General features: G+C 40.8%; 1 long non-coding RNA gene across 1 annotated transcript; it reads right to left on the reverse strand.

Moving 5' to 3' along the window:
• Positions 1 to 2273: 2273 nt before the first annotated feature.
• LOC148214685 (uncharacterized) lies at positions 2274 to 9737 on the reverse strand. The gene is made up of 3 exons (XR_015797667.1): positions 9462 to 9737; positions 6024 to 6202; positions 2274 to 2718 (listed from the first exon to the last, which is right to left on the reverse strand). It is a non-coding gene; the product is annotated as an uncharacterized LOC148214685 (long non-coding RNA).
• Positions 9738 to 17764: the final 8027 nt, after the last annotated feature.

Here is a 17764-nt window from a genome sequence, read left to right on the forward strand (position 1 = left end):
CGCTATCACCTGCCAGCTGTTTCTCATTCAGCCACACCAACAAAAGCTTTTCCACCTCTTCCACCACTTGTGTCCTCTTCCTCGTTAAGATTGTCACTCCTTTTGCCACATCAGCTCCTCTGATGGCATCTTTATTCTTCAGAATAGTCGAGATGGTCGACTTTGCCATCTTGTACTCTGAGGCCAGATCAGTCACACGAATACCATGATCGTGCTTTTCTATAATGTCCTTCTTAATTTTGATCGTCACTTTTTTCTTCAAAGCCTTATTCTTGCCAAGCCTGCTCTGCATTTTCTTTGGAGCCATGCTGACAAGCACACCAAACACCTTCCAAAACCTTCCAAAACGCCACAAAACACACCACAAGCCTCACCGAACGTCTCCTTGCTACCGCGATCTCGCCCACAGGAAGCCGCGACCGCGTGGCAGCAGGGCAAATGGCCACGGATCTGGTTTGTAAGTCGAGGCAAGTTCGTAAGTAGAGGTAAATTTTTGGGGCCGGAGCTGGTCGTATCTCAAAATTTGCATATGTAGGGCCGTTCGTAAGTAGAGGTACCACTGTAATGAAATGTCTGCAAGCAAACAACCAAGGACTCCGCAGTTCAACACTGAGCTACATATATTCTCTTTATTGAAATGTTAATTAGTCAAGAATTCAAATAAGATTCTGACCAATTTGGTGGTCATGCCAAACCACTTTTGGAGGATTCTGAAGCCATGAACAATTGTTAGTATTTAGCTCTAAGGAACTAGCTTGCCTGCAATTTAAAAATTTGGACAGTAATATATCTGGAGACCTGAAGTTCACAGGCAGAGCTATCCTGGACTGTATGAGTGGAAAGATAAGAGTAGGGGATCACAGCATTCAGGGCAGATTAGTTAAGATAATGACTGGGGTGCAAGAGATGATTGTATTTGCAAAGAGCTTTATTACTAAGGGAATTTGGACTGACAACTCACATGTCAAAGACTGCTCTGAATGCAGAAAAATCAAGCAAAATGTTAAATTGGAATTGTGACTTTTAAAACCAGCCTCCAATGCTGCTATTTGTCCTGCAGATGAATATTTACAAATATTTATTAAATACCATCCTAGGTTTTCCTCTCTATATTAGGTAACAGCTGGAAAGGAGACCTTAGTCTATTGTGGCATAACAGGTACAGCTATAAAGCTCTGTTAAACTGGGTCTGCATGATGCCCTTCCCTCCCTCTGCATGATGCCCTTCCCTCCTCCCTCCCCCTCCCCAGTATATGCAGATTTTAAAATAAGATTTACAGTTTACTATGTTGTTGAGATCTGTCATGGACACCGTATGGAAGGCCCAGAAAACAACTGTGTTTTCTTGCAGGTTACTCAATCCAGTTTCTAGACCTCAGATGGGGAGGGCAAGATGGTGGCATGAACATGCCTGTTAACCAGTCTTTAACCAGGTTTTTTATACAAAGATGCAGAAAAAAGGATATCATCTCTTGAGTATTTCTTGCTTTTAGAACCTCCCCATCTGGCCTACCAAGCCCTATCCTATTGAAGAACTTTAGGATCCCCTATCTTGAGCAGTAGTTCCTGAAAATCCCTATCCCACATTTGGTGATTCTGTTCTTGTTCAGACTGAGACATATAGAGATACGCATACTGGTCCTGTCTTAATACAGGACTGAACTCTCCTGACAATCACCTGCCAGAGACATTAGTTCAGCCACCATCGCATATCCCACTACCTGGAATATACATGTATTTATTAAATAAAATCAAATGTAATGAAAGCTAGATTAAGTCGTTATTTTCATAAGTATGCCTATTTTAGAACTTTAAGGAAAAGACTATCTGGTCTCCGTGTGGGTTTAATATGCACCATATTTTTCAAAAAGTAGTTTGCTCAAATTGATGATCAAATGATTTTTGAGGTGTTGCAGCAAAGACTTTGGAAGCATAAATATTAATTGTGTTGCAAGGCCCCCTGGTGGAATATGAAAGATACACAGTGGAGATATATCTATATATCTATATTTATAGATATGTAGATATACAGACATATGATTTACACATTAGGCGGAGCGAAGATTTCCCAATCTTTTTAAGTCTAGGCACATTTGTAGTTTTGAGAGCATCAAAAACTAGTTGCCATGGAGTGTGTGGCTAATCACAAAATGCCTTATTTATTTATTTATTTATTTATTTAATCAAATTTGTATAGCCACCCATCTCATTTAGTGACTCTGGGCAGCGTACATTAAAATAAACAAGAATGTATAAAACCATTAAAACAACCAATTTAAATTAAAATAATTTTATTTTTTTTATCCACTCAATTGTTACCGATTCTGTAGTGATTGCCTGGACGAGTCCCTGCAGTTTTCAAGGCAACATGTTTTGGAAGTGGTTTGCCAGAGCCTCCTTCCTAGAGCAGAGCCCAGCTGGCGAGCGCAGGAGGCAGGGTTTCTGTTACTTGGCGCCTTTTTCGGACATGCGCGGCTTCCGCGTTACCGGCAACTGCTCCCAACTCCTTTGCAAGGCACCACCAGCATTTTTCCTCCCACCGGAGTGAGAGTACCCATTTATCTACTCATGTAAGTTTTTGAGCTGCTGGGTTGACAGGAGCTGGGGAGGAAGCAGGAGCTCACTCTACTGCGTGGAGCTGGGCTCGAACCGCTGAAGTGTTGACCATTTCTGGCCAGCAACTTTCAGTGTCATTAAGCCGCTGTGCCACCGCGTCCCCTTAAATTAAAATAAAGCAAGATTAAAAAAAAAAAAGCAAAATGGCAGAAAAACAGAGAGTGCATTCCATTAGCTGTCATTTAACTATATAACAGACGCCACCCTGCCATGGTATCCTCAAGCTAGTTGACAAAGACATGTTTTAAGGGCCTTCCACAAGGCTAACAATGTTGGGGCCAACCTCCCCTCGGGGGGAATGATGTTCTGCAGGGCAGAAAAGGCTCTCCTCCTAGGTCCTGCCCAAAGACAGTCCCTGGCCAATGGGACCCACAACATGCCCCTCCTGCTGGATCTGATGGGATGGGTAGATTGAGGGAGAGGCAGTCCCTCAAATATCCAGGTCCCATGCCATGTAGGGTTTTAAAGGTTATAACCAACACCTTGAATTGGACCTGGAAGCAAACTGGCAACCAATGCACCTCACATAGCAGAGGTGTAATGTATATAGATCTTGGAGCACACATAACTGCCCACGCTGCTGCATTCTGTACCAGCTGAAGCTTCTGGATACTCTTCAAGGGTAGCCCCATGTAGACCACATTGCAGTAGTCCATTCGGGAGGTGACTAAAGCACGAGTTACTGAGAGCAGAGCCTCCTAATCCAGGAATGGGCACAACTGATGCACAACATGACACTGTGCAAAAGCCCTCCTGGCCATGACTGCCACCCGCTCTTTGAACAGGAGTCATGAGTCCAGAAGAACCCCCAAGTTGTGCACTGGGTCTGTTTGGGGCAGTGCAACCCCATCCAGCACCAAAGGTGGTAAACCCCCAGATACAGAAGTCCCAAAAACCCAAAGACACTCCATCTTGCCAGGGTTCAGTGAGAAACATCAGCATCACGTAACTCCCCAGGAGCAGAGGTATATAGCTGGGTATCATCAGCATACTGATCATACCTCACCCCATGGCAATGGATGATCTCACCCAGTGGATTCATGGAGATATTTAATAGGGCAGAGAAAATATCGAGCCCTGCGGCACCCCACACAGAAGGGGCTGTGAGCGGGACTTCTCGCCCCCACTCAACACCAACTGGAACTGGCCTTGGAGAAAGGAAGAAAACCAGCATAATACAATGCCACCAACCCCCCGAGCCCCTGAAGCCAGTCCAGAAGGGTCCCATGGCTGATAGTATTGAAAGCCTCTGAGAGGTCAAGTAGAGCAAGGATGGATGCACTACTCCCATCCCACTCCCACCAGAGATCATCCAAAAGTGCGACCAATGTTGTTTTTGTCCCATATCTAGGCCTGAATTCAGACTGAAAGGGGTCCAGATCTTTTTCATTCAGGATCCTCTGGAGCTGTTGTGTGACCACCTTCCCTAAAAAGTTGTCCTTATGGTGGGTTCCAGCAATGTCTTGAGGAGGGTGCGAACTTCTGCCTTTTTAAGGGGCACAGGGACAACCCCCTCCTTCAAAGATGAACTCACCACTGCCAGGACCCACCATCAGGACTCATTTACATGACAACAAACTAAGCACTAGGCTGCAGGCACTCCCCCCCATTTGTGGTTCCTAAGAATGTTTCTGGGATCTCTTTGGGGCACAAAAGCATTGTTGGAAATACAAGCTGGTGCTTTGTTTCAACATGATAGCTTCCTATTCATCTTTTAAATAAAAGAATATTTTTAAAAAGTGGGGCAAAGTTCTTGGTGAGCTCCAAGGACTGTGTCAGCAGGCACACTGTCATCTTCTGTTGTCCATACTTCTAGATAGGTATTTTCTTGCAATCCTACTTGGATATATGCCAGAGGCTAAATCTAGGCAAACAACTTTCTATATAGGCAACCTTTGGTAAAATTGGTGGCAGCAAAGTGAGCACTTAACTTAGTCATGTTCCTTGTTAAGAGTGAAAAAGAACTTTCCTGATTTGGAAGGAATGCTTTCATTGCCATCTTTATTTATATCTACAGGCCATGGCAGGAGAACAGAAGGCAGCGTTCAAGCTTTTCTGCATTGAGCAAAGGCATTAAACGATAAACAAGGCGTACAAAGGACAGACTCAGGGGCTTCCATACATTCATCACACAATGATGTCATTTGCCTCATGATGTCATCTTGCAAATGGCACAATATTGTGGAAAAATTTATTCCTTTACCCGATTAAATTATACCAACAAGTAAAGAAAAAGATTTCTATATCAGAAGCTTCTTTAACAGTGATTGCTGGATCTCTGCCACAGGATCAGATGCCTGTGCCTCAGCAAACAGTCTATTGACTCACTGATTTATCTTTTCTTTGTTCTTGTTTTGTACATGACCCAGTTCTTTCTCCTTCACATCTGCATGAATAGTTTACTTAACTGTAATGGTGCTGGGCTTACCTTTTAATAGCACTGTCTTATATTTTTGTACAACATATTGTGTCATTTGTGCAATGAAGTCATGATCAGGGTCATCTTGGGGGTAAAAAAAGCCAAGATGGTTGTTGTGACTACATGATAGAAGTCTATCTCTTTGCACCTGCATGCAATGTTGACATGTATACAAAAAGGGTGGGGCTTTGATTATGCAGACATTATTGTCATCTTGCCTTTTTTGATGTGGGTGTCCATGGGAATGAATGCACTGCAACTCAACCTCTGCCCTTATATATTTCTATATGATATTGTGATGTAAGTAAAAAAGGACAGAGTTTGTGTTATGACATCATTTTGGTGTCATTGCGGCTAGGTGCAGATGCCTACGCAGGAATGCTGAGCACTGAAGCAGATTGGAGAATGGCTAGAACATCAGTGGTGAAAGATTTGTTGTGAGACCAACAACACCTGTTACAGCCCATAACTGTAGCCACTGAGTGTGAGTGAGCAGCATAGAAGGCTGACAGTTACTGTCGATCTAGGGAACTGTGAAAACAACTTAGCATGAGGCTAAGTCCGGGCTGTCTTGGCCTACTGACTACTTCTTTTCTGAGATTTTACTGCAATGAATTCTTTAAACTATGTTCCAAGTTGCACATCCAATTCAAATTCAGTACTCCTTAGAACCTCTCCAGGCTGGTAGACAAGCAATGCCTATTCCTGGAAACATGATTCATGTATCGGAAACCTCAAGAGTGGATTACAGTACTATAACATGCTCCATGTGGGGTTGCTTTTTGAACTTGTTCAGAAGCTACAACTAATACAGAATGCAGCAACTAAAATATAGGTGTTATATGTGCATCATTATACCTGCACTAAAAGTTATGCACTGGTTGCCTTTCTGCTACAAAGCCAGATTCAAAGTGTGGTATTAACATACAAAGCCCTAAACAACTTGGGACAAGGTTGCGTAAAAGAGTGTTCAATTACATTAACCTACCTGACATCTATAACCCTTTGGAATATAATCTGTTAGTGACACAAAGGTGGACTTTCTCCATGGAGGGACCGGTCTTGTAGAATGACTTCCCATCTGTGATACAGCAAATCCCAATGCGGATGTGATTTTAGGTTTTGTGTGTTTGTTTTAACTGAGCCATCATAAAAGTGGCTTAGCTTCTATAAATGAAATAGAAGAGAAGGGACAAAATATACATAAGTGGATTACAATATTCTGTCTATAAGAACAGAAGCAAACTTATACATTTATGCCTTTTTCTTTACCTATCTAGATTTTTATGGCAAAGGGAGCATTGATAGTGGAAGTAGCAATCTAACATCACCTAAACTCAGTTTTAGTCTTGGACTGTCATTCCACTACTTGTTGGGGATGATGGAAGTTGTGGCTGTACATCTAAAGGATTCTAAGTTAGGGAAGGCTGATCTACTCAGATTGGTGGTGGGTCTCTAGAATCTTATTTATCACTTGGTACCTCATCATTTTTTGAAGCTGCCTGGATTTAACCTGGGACCTACATGCAAAACACACATTCCACTATTCAGTGTTTCCTAGGTGGTTGCTGCAACCTTCTCAAGGGTACCAAGTCTGTCTTCTGAATTAATAAATACTTTGGACCCAGTCTAATTAATCCCATTGTCTGCATGGGATAATACACTATCCCATGCAGACAATGGGACTTAAGAAAATTAAAACTAATATGTCCCCCAAAAATTAATATAAAGAAGACCAGAGATACAACAACCAGCCTTAGAACTGACGAAGATATTGAAGTGGTGGATAGCCTCTGCCTTTTAGGATTAACCATCAATAGTAAAATAACAAGCAGTCAAGAAATATGCTGCAGACTAGCACCTGAGAGAATAGCCATAAACGCCTTGGAAAAGATACCCAGATGTCATGATGACTCTATACCTACAAAGATCAGAATAGTGCAGACAATGGTATTCCCTGTGACGCTCTATTGAAGTGAAAGTTGGACTTTGAAGAAGCAGAATACAAAGAGTTTGAGATTTGGTGTTAGAGAAGATTCCTGAGACATGGACAGCCAAGAAAACAAACAAATGGATCATCGAACAAATCAACTCAGAATTCTCACTCAAGGCACAAATAACCAGGCTCAAATTATCCTACTTTCGAGACTTTATGTGAGGACCTACTGTAGCCCTCTGGAAAAGGTTCTAATGCTGGGAGAGGTAGAAGGAAAGAGAAGAAGAGGACAACCAGCAGCAAGGTGGATGGACTCAGTGACATTAGCTATGAGTGCACCATTGGAAGATTTGAAGGACCTGATTGCAAATGCATTAAAAACTCAAGGGGAAAGTCTGCTTTTGCAAACTTTAAAATTAACTTCTAGTGTGCTTTCTAATTATCAGTATGCTGATAGTACACAATTATATCTTTCAACCTTAGGCCTAGTGAGGCTGTTGAGGTTCTGTCCCAGTGCCTGGAGGCTACATAGGTTTGGATGGGAAGGAACCATCACTGACTCAATCCTACCAAGACTGACTAGCTGTGGGGGTTTGGGCTATCCAGATCTGGGGATATTCCATCTTTGACCTTGGATGGGGCGGCACTTCCACATTCAGGGTTGGTAAACAATATGGGGATCTTCCTGGACTCACAGCTTCTGCTTGATGAGCAGGTGGCAGCAGTGACCAGGAAGGCCTTTGCACAGCTTCACTGATTCTATCTAGCAGGGTTGGTGCACTTTGGGTTCCTTCAATTAAATAATGTCATCTATTGGGACCCCAGAAACACACCTTCTCTATAGCAGCACCTGCCCTCTGAAATAAGGTTCCCCCCAAGATCTGGATGGCTCCTACCCTGTTGGGGTTTCAAAGGACCTTGACGACCTAGCTCTTTGTCCACTCCTTTAGTGAGGGGGAATGGATTCTTTTTTCCATTCTATTCCAGTTTCTGTTATTATTCTGTCTTTTATTCCTTATTTCTGTGTCTGATTATATCTTTTTTTTTTAATGTTTTTACTTGTGAGCTGCCCAGGGTTGACAGGAGTCAGATGGCAAACAAATTTAATTTTAAAAAAAAAGTCTATATGAGAATAACAGTAAAAATGTTGGCACAGTGTGTTTCCTGCTGGAATAAAAAAAATTCTTCCCAGATCCTCACTAAATTTCAAGCCTTTTAACTGTGATATAATTCCTTCAATACTTGGGTAATGTTTTAAAGATTACTCACTAGATGTCAGTATTGCTTCTACAAATGTACACTTCAGTTGGATTCTGAATTATTAAATATAAAATTTAGCTTCATCCATCAAATAATCTTTGATGGAGTAATAGACTTGAAGATGCCTGTACCAACATTAATAATATTGGTTTTTATTATTTTTATTTGATATACACTTATATCGAAGCATAGTACATGGTCTGTTTCTCCCCCATAAGAAGGTAGGTTGGGCTGAGAGAGAATGACTTGCTCAAAGACACTTGGTGTGGAGAACCACAGAGAGGACCTTGGAGAAGGAATACAATAGCTATCAAAACAATCTAAGATTGGGAAGGAAGGGAACATTAGAAAGAAACTTAAACTGACTTCACCTTAACTTTCTTTGGTATAAGAGGGAAGGAAGACAGGGGAAATGCTGTCAGGCTTTCCAGATTTTGTTACTAGAACTTATTTCAGTAAGGTAGTATTTCTTGTGGAGTTGTTTCCTGACCTGGCCTACCTTGAAGGGTTGGTACTCAGTGAGCTACCATGGCTGAAGGGGACCTTGTTAAACATTTATCATTTCCATTAAGTAACTTAAAAAAAAAAAAGCAAGTCATATGCCGTGGTTGGGTCATTTCAGCACCCAGTGTGTTTAGAAATAACCTAGGAATGGGCAACGTGTCCTTTGACTCTCTCTTTCTGATGCAGGAAGGGACAGTATGGCCTCTTACCTAAGTCCTGAATAGATTGGTTGCAGAGACTTTGGAAATCATGCCGTGGCCATGTACCCACCTGTCATTTAATTAGATTAGTGTTTCTCAATCTTGGCAACCTTAAGCTTTGTGGACTTCAACTCCCAGAATTCCCCAGCCAGCATGAATTAGATCAAAGCCTGGGCTGCACTGTGTACTCTTTCTTTTCTCCATCCTCTTCCAAACTGCTTGTTACTGGAATGTTCTCCTTGATCTCTGAACTTGTTTTTCCTCAAGTCAGGCCCAGATTACTGTAATGTACTTGGTGATACACTGGCTGCCAGTCAATGACTGGGCCAAATTCATGGTGATGGTATTAGTATACAAAGCCCTAAACAACTCAGACTAATTACATAACAACAACTTACCGTATTTTTCCGACAATAAGACGCCCCATGTACAAGACAACCCCCACTTTTCCAACCCAAAATTAAGAAATCAATATTTTAAAGATAGTGCAGAACACATTTTTATTTAGCAATTAGTTAACATTTACCTGATACACTCGGTGGGAGGAGGTCCAAACCGTCTCTCTGCAGCTCTATTTCCAGGCTCTTTTGCATAACTGATTCCATTCAAGCACGAGTGAAACTGCCGATAGCTTGTCTCTGCAAACAGCCTTCCTCTAATTGGTTTGTTCAGTATCAGCTGACGTCAGTTACATCAGGCTCGTGATTGGAGGAAGTCTGTTTGGGAGACAAGCTATTTCACTCATGAGTGGAGGCTAGCAATAGGAAGAAGCCTCTTTGCAGAAACAAAGTATGGGCAGTTTTGCAACCGCGCGATTCTCGGCTGACTTCCTTGAATAAGACGCCCTTCAATTTTTAGGGTAAGGATTTTAGAAAAAAGTATCATCTTATAGTCGTAAAAATACGGTAATCTGCCCCCCCGCCCCAGAATTTAAGATCTTTTTCAGGAGGTCTTAGAGGTAAATCATTGGTGCCACCTGTCCAATGGAATTGCCTGTCTTCTGTATTTGCATGCCCCAACATGCATGTTTCAAGCATCTTTTAAAAAGCCATATCTATGTTGAACTTTCACAGCCATTAGCTAGCCTTAATTTCTATCTTTCAAAAGAGATTATATTTAGCCTGTTTATTGTAAATCATCACCTTTGACCAATGGATAAGGTATGATTCCTTGGATTCTGTTGTCAGAAAAGACCTAGGTCAGACGTTCCAAACTGTCATTCTCTGGATATATGGATTTTAACATTCAATGATCATGATGGCTAGGGAATTCTGGAAGTGTGAAGTTGATATATCTGGAGAGCAAAGTGATCTAAGTAGCCTGGGGCCAAGCTGCCAAGGCGGAAGGCAAATTTAAGGCCAGCGTCCCCCAGTAAGGCACTACCTTGACATGGTTGTAGTGCTTGCGTGCTCTGAGGAGTATGAGAGCTATGCCAGAGGTTCAAACATACTGGACAGGTCTCACCAGAGGAGCCAGACGAAGAGGGTCTCTCTCATAAACAATATGGTGAGACGTAATTTACAGAAACTCATACTGGATTGGTCATTGCCCAGGTCAGTAACGACTGCGCTAGGTGTTCTAGTTCCTGGACATCTGGTGACAAGTGGGCTATAGGACTCAGGACTGTTGGCTGAGCAACCAGAGCCAGGAGCTGCAAGACTATTGGAAGAAAAGTTGTTTACCCATCGCAAATATACAAAGACTGAAAACAAAGAAATAATTATCTACTATTACAAATTAAGTCCAACGAGAAGAGGATATCTGAAAAAGATGCACCAGTTCTGGAAAGAACACCCAGAATCAGAAATAACAGAATAGAAACTAGCAGATCAATGTTGATTTATAATACGAAATAAAGTATTTACAGAAGTAGAATTGGAAGAATTGCAAAGGTTGTGAGAGATAGGAAAGTAGTGTTAAGTGTTATGGTTATCAAATAGTGGCAGATGGAGAGGAAGTTGTCTCCTTGTGTGGGACAATGTAAATAAAAATTAATTTGGACCAATCTTTATCAGTATAATGCAATTAGCTGAAACCTTGAGCAATTACCATAAACATGCAATGGATGAGGTGAGAGGGACCAGGAAGAAATCTTAGAGCGGCCGGAAAGAGTGTACACCCAGAGTACCTTAGCCAATGGGGAAAAAGGGAAGGACTTGCGATTGGGAATGTATATAATTATCCCGGAGTTTGTATGTGGGTTCCCGCTTGCACACTGTGAAGCCCACCAGCCTTTGCAAACGCTTTTAATAAACTTTTTACTTTTGGTTAACCCAGAAAGATTTGTGTTGCTTGTTTTGCACAAGGTCTATGCAGGCCAAAGATATTGAAGCCTTGCCAGAAGTAGCTCAGACTGTAGAGCCTTCTCTTCAGAAACAACAAGGCCCTCTAGCTAAAAAACAAGAGGAATTGAAACAAAGAATAACTGAGCATCTAGAACACCACAAAAAGAACAGAATAAGGTTGCCTGCATTGAAGCTTATTACAAAGAAACAGCTAGAACAAGTATTAAACAATGCCGGTACTGTAATATCAAATATCAGCACCAGCTCACTGCAAGAAACAAACCAACTGATGTACAGCACGGCTGCAGTTATAACTGAATACCTTGGATGCAAAATCAACAAACAAGAAAAAAAGCCAAAGAGTGCACCACCAAAGTGGAAGCTCAGGTTGAAAAATAAGATCAGCATGCTAAGATCAGATGCAAACTAGCTAGAACAGATGAAAGAAAAGAAGCTGAAGAACAAGAAGACCAAAGAATACCTGATCAAGAAATATCACCTAGAAACTAGGAAGATCAAAGAAGCACTGGAAGTAATAAAGCAGCAAATAACAGCCATAGCCAAAAAGATCAGCAGATACAAAGCTCAAATTCCACACTATAGGCAGAATCTCCAATTTCAGTCAAATCAGAAACATTTCTACCAATCCATCAATGGAGAGACTGCATTGAACTAATCAACACCTGACGAAGAAGAAACAGTGCAGTTCTGGGTGCAGCTATGGGACAACCCAAAGAAATACAACAAGAATGGATAAAGGAGGTGGATAAGAATAAAAAAAAGCTGAAATGAAAGTACTTGTAATAACAGCAGAAATAGTGAAGAAAAGGGCAAGGAAGATCAAGAATTGGTCAGCACCAGGTGACGATGAACTGCATGGCTTTTGGTTGAAACATCTGACTGGTCTGCACATACTCATTGCCAAGCAGTTTAACGACATTACTGCAAGGAGTGAAATTGAAGATGGGTTAACATCTGGCAAAATCTATGACCAACAATAACAACAACAACATAAGTACTGAATACATGTCAAAATCTCTCAAGGGGCACTTTATGGCAAGATGGGAACTGTGGCACTTCACAGATTGCTGAAGTAAACCTCTCACCATAATTTAGCAGTGATCATGCTAGAAGAGGCTATGATATCTGGAGGCCTACAGTTTGGTTCTGATGGGCACACATTAATTTAGTGGCTTTGGAGAATATTGGTTGGTTCACACATTACGTAAATCTCTGGTTTGCCTGACCTTAGTTTATTGAAACCACCATTGGTTGGGTTCATATAACACTTTTAATTATGGTGTATAACCACAGGTGGCTGGACTCATAAAATACAACCCCCCCCCCCCGCCAACAAACCACATTATAGCTTCATGCAATATGAAAATCCAATCATTCAGCAAAAACAGATAGGAAGCTTTGGGAATTTTCCCTTATCCCATATCTGATTATTTTTAATCTTGTTCTTTCTGTACCATTTCTAATTAAATTTGTGAATGTTGGTGAGTTCTTTTTGAAAAAGAACAACTTTTTTACTTAACTTTGTCAGCCAAATTAATTAAATAGAGTTTGTAAAGTAGACCATATTGTAATTACCTATCTTGTGAAACACAGGAAGTTAAAAAAAGCTTTTAAAAAAATAGATTGTAGTCTTAATGTAAAAATTCATAAAAATTCATATCTGGCTGGTATTCCACGTTTAAAACAGCAGCATTCAAAACACCGTGCCTGAATGTATACATACGTTGGTATTGCTTTCTCAAAGTTCATTTTGAAAAAAATGTTTCAATTTCTTTCTACTTTATAAAGAAATGTATACGTTTGGTAATTATTTAATCCAAAAATGAGTCAAAGTGCTCACTCATCTCTATGTTGGAATACAATTTTATTAGAAATCTCTAATAAACCCTAATCAGAAGACTGTCCATATTTTAAACATTGCATTCATTCTTATTTTTCCTAAAGATGGAAGGATTAAAATTGTATTAAAATTTGATAAACTATTCCATTTTAGTAAGGTCAAGAACAATGTTAAATGGCATAAAAGTGCTAATTCAAGAAATCCTATGGATTTTTAATATAGATATGCAATGCTTATTTTAAAAAGCGTAATATTATTATTGTTATGTTCTATTAATATTTTATAAGGTGTAAGGTATCCTGTGGGAGTGTATGAACTATGTTGGTGAGGGAAAAGTTCTAAACCCAATAGCAATGTAGAGTCTGCAGGCTAGGCTTTGGGGTTTGTACAAAATGCAATACTATACAACACTAAAGCATTCTAATCCTGTTGAGCTCCTTTGGTTTTCTGCTTGACTCACACCTTTTGGGACCCTGATTCAATTATTTGTCTCCAAGAAATGTTTATAAATCACCATTGGACTCTGCTATTTTAAGTAAGAAAGCAAAGAGAGAATCTCTGCTCTTATTTCCTTGTAAGTAGTGAAATTTCCTTGTGCTGTGATGAAATGTCTAACACAATATTTTTCACTCTTGGTAACTTTAAGATGTGTGGGCTTAAACGTGTTGACTGGGGAATTCTGGGAGTTGGAGTCCACACATCTTAAAGTTGCCATGTTTGGAAAACACTGGTCTAACAAGCCATTCCTCTGGGAAAGCAGAGGAAGAAACAGGATCATTGCAAAGAGACACCTGAACTTACAGTTCAAACAGACAGCTGAGATGGGAAGCATGAGGAAGAGACTCAGAGTAACTCCGTCTTAATTACTCTAGGTGTAAGTTGAGCAGGAGAACTGCTTTGACAGGCTTTCAAGATTCTGTTACATTACTCTACTAGCAATAAAATCATTTCCAGAAATCCAAATGTTTCTTGTTTCCTGAGTTTGCCAGCCTCACCAGCCTGACAACTGCTTTTATCCTCAGCTGTGTGTCTGGTGCTTTCAATCTTTTTTGATTAATGATGTGCAAGTCCCTGAGATTGGCTCATTACACCATCAGGCTCAGGCAAAAGCTTGCCCTTCCTTGTCACCACAAGCAAGAGATGAAGGACCTTTTTTTCTTTCTGTCTTTCAGGAGGGTGAAGCATTTTGCAGGATTCCCTGGATGGCTCCCAGCGTGGATTTCCTGCACTCTGGGGTGAGCAGTCTAAAGAAGCTTGTACCTTGGGCCTTCCAATGCTGAGATGGGTAACAGGTCCCGTGTTTTGCAAGACTGAGAGGTTGATATGCTAGCATTTGGGAAGTCCAACCCAGGTTGATGGACAGGAACCTTAAGATAGGGGTCTGGCTCCAATAGGGGATCAGACTGGGTTACCAGGCATCCAGCAAAAGGAGGACATGTCCCCCTTTTTGGCTTCATGTCCTCTGTCCAGCAGGTATAGCCTTAATATCAAATATTGTCAGGCTTTTTGAGTATCTAAAAAGGTATCTCTTCTAGAGCAGCTTTTCTCTGTGGCACAGCACTTCCCAAATAAATGCTAACCACAAATTGACAAGCTCTGCTCTGTGACTTTAATTAGTTGATTAGTACCCTCCAGCCAGCTGGGGATGCTGCCTAAAATTGACAAGATCTTAATCAGTTACATGCTGAAGGCTTTTGCCTCCTAACCAGCTCTAGAACATTCCTGCGATTGAAAAACCAGCCTTTCTGATGCTGCAAAAAGTAATTTTATATACACGTAGGCCTAAATACATTCTCTCTCTCTCTTCTTTCTCTCTTTCTTTTTCACTGTAATTTTTGTTGCGGATGCTGAGAAAGTTAAGCAGTTAGTGTGTCCTCCTTTTCCCCCATTTGACCCCCTTTCCAATTGTCCATGTCCTCCTTTGCCTGTTGGGATTTCTAATAACCCTAGGACCAATGGATAAACAAAATTCTGGGACCAAGAAAATTGGGAAAAGGTTTTTTTTAAAAGGCTTGTGCACATTTATTGTTATGTTGTTGTATGTTACATCTGTTTCAACCATGTCTAAATAAAGAGATACAGCCACTCCAGGCTATTTGCTTCCAGTAATTTGGAAGGAAAGAGTGGTTCCCTCTTTTATCTTTATCTTTTATTGATTTTATTGTAATTTCTTTGATTGATGTGAGCCATCCAGAGTTGTTGAGAATCAGGTGGCATACAAGTTTTATTATTATGATTATGATTAATAATAATAATCATAATAATAATCCCACTCCCATCTCCCCATTTAGACTCAGGATGAGAGGGAATTCTGGTATTTAAGAAAGGGAACTCATCCTCACCTACTATGGCAAGCTGTCTTGTTCTTTTCTAAATTCCTGGAGTAAAATTACTTGGGGTCAGTCCAACCCAGGTGCCCAGTTATCACAGAATAGGATTTGGAATATGGAGAAATTGACAAATCTAAAAACTCTGCAGAAAAATGCAAAGTAGGCCCAAAGCAATGGTGTGCCTCGAAGGCAGTGTTTCTCAACCTTGGCAACTCTAAGATGTGTGGACTTCCTGAGGAATTCTGGGAGTTGAAGTCTACACATCTTAGAGTTGCCAAAGTTGAGAAGTGCTGCTCTAAGGTATGGGAAATAGAAGCTGCTATACACTGGCAGGAATCCATTATTATTAGCCTCTAGAATCCTAATAAGAAATTAGCTGAGCAAAAGAAGAGCTTGCATAAACAATATCTTAACTGTTTGTCTGATTAAAATTGACCAGCTCAAGGTGCAAAGATGCAAAGAGGATTTTAAGAAGAAGATCCTGAGATTTTATGGCTTATCTGAGAACTATGGTTCAGCCATACCCAGGTCTCTCCAATATAAATCAATCTGGTCTTCTCCATGTAAGCCTCTTTTGTAGAAAAGCTTCAATGGAAAATACAGCATCATCTCCAGTCAGTAGCTCTTGACAGGGAAGGAAAGAATCTTGCTGAAATAGTAAGCCTTGCTACTCAGTCCCAAAAATATCTGAGAAAAAGGGGAAAAAATGGAAATCCAGCTGATGCACTCCAAGTTGATCAGCTTCAAGGTCTCCGCTCTTTCAATTCCTACCAAAGGAGATGGGGTGGAGGAAGCTACTGAAAAAATAAATTACAAAATCAAAATTGGCATTTTCCTACACGTCTTCTAAGGGGCTGCCATTTCTGTGGGAATCTTGGGCACTGGAAATGGGATTGTCCTGAAGACAACATCAAAATCACTTTCAAGTCCCAGGATGAGCAGCCCTAGAAGAGAACAGTTGTAAGTAATTGCATCTTAGCATGTCTCTTTTCTTTTCCCTCTGCTGATTCCTTTGTGCAGTGCAAAGTATCTGGAGAAACTGTGTCCCGCCTTTTAAGCACAGCAGCTTCCTTTTTCATTATCAGATCTATTGATTTCCAGGATATTCCTTTATTTTCCTCTTTAGTACATGCTGTAGGAATTTCTGATCAATCTGTTTCATGCCTGTCTCTATCTGTTTCCATCAGATAAGTGAGCCTCATGCTTTTCTCCCAAGTTCCTCTCCCCAGTTAGCCTTCTGGGAAAAGGTATTGTGCCAGCTGAGAACTGCTATTTCCTTTCCCTTGATAGATTCCCTTGAATCTATGCAACTTACTACAGAGGCTTTATTTCTTCTGATTAGGCCTCTTCACAGGAGGGCAACCAGGAACATCTTAGCCCAAGGAACATAACATCTTAGCAGATGTTTTGTTTTCACTATGGGCAAAGTACTCCAACAGGATAGGTTGCATTGCCTCAGTCCAGCCTGTAAAAATTTCTGTAGATTCCCTCCAAAGCTCTGCCTAAGAAAGCCCAATATCCTTTTAACCATGAAGCAGAGAAAGGTAATAGTTGTACCCACTCAGAGCCTGTATTAGTGCAATATTGATGGGTCTCATTTGCAAGACCCCAAAGACAAACTTACAAGTGGCTATGCTGCCTGCTCCTCTTTTGAAGTCCTGGAATCTGCTTCTCTTCTTTCTTATATGCTCCCCTTATTAAAAACCTTTTAGATGCTCTCCTTCATCCTGTGGCTCTATCTGTCATTGAGCATGTTGCTAATAAAACCTTTTGAAATGCTCTTACCTCTAGCTACATATTGGCAACCTCTTCTGTCAGACATGCAGCCCTTTCTGGAAATCTTATGCACCAGAGCCTGCCTCTGGCCTGAGGGAACCTGATTTCCCTCCAGAGCATCCGCCGAAAGATCCAAAGCAACCCTGCCGTGTCTCAAACCACAGGATTGGCCACATAAAAGTCTAAAAAATGAAGAATGCTGTCCAGCTGAGATGAAAGGGACATTTACAAATGCTGATCATGACCAACACCACTGTGTGCTAAAAAGATAATTCCTCCTTGAACCACACCTCGTACTACAAAGGAACAGACCCCCCAGCAGACAAGTCTCAAGACTGAATCAGGTTGCTTCTGGATGCTGAACCAGGCAGAAGTGAATGACTTATTTTCTTATTGCTTTGATTTTTATTGTATTTTTGAAATTTAATGTATATATTATATATTATTATTGCTTTGACTTTTATTCTATTCCTGGTGGTTGGACTGTGCATAGTTAACTTTAATCAAACCCCAGGACAGAACAAAGACTTTTTAATAAAGTACTGCTCTAACTGCCAAGGCATGGCAACCAAAATTA

This window comes from Python bivittatus, unplaced genomic scaffold (genome assembly GCF_059951505.1).
Source record: "Python bivittatus isolate LINGU-HERP-01145 unplaced genomic scaffold, Pbiv_v1 ctg000580_np1212, whole genome shotgun sequence".
In the NCBI taxonomy this organism is placed as follows: Eukaryota; Metazoa; Chordata; class Lepidosauria; order Squamata; family Pythonidae; genus Python; species Python bivittatus.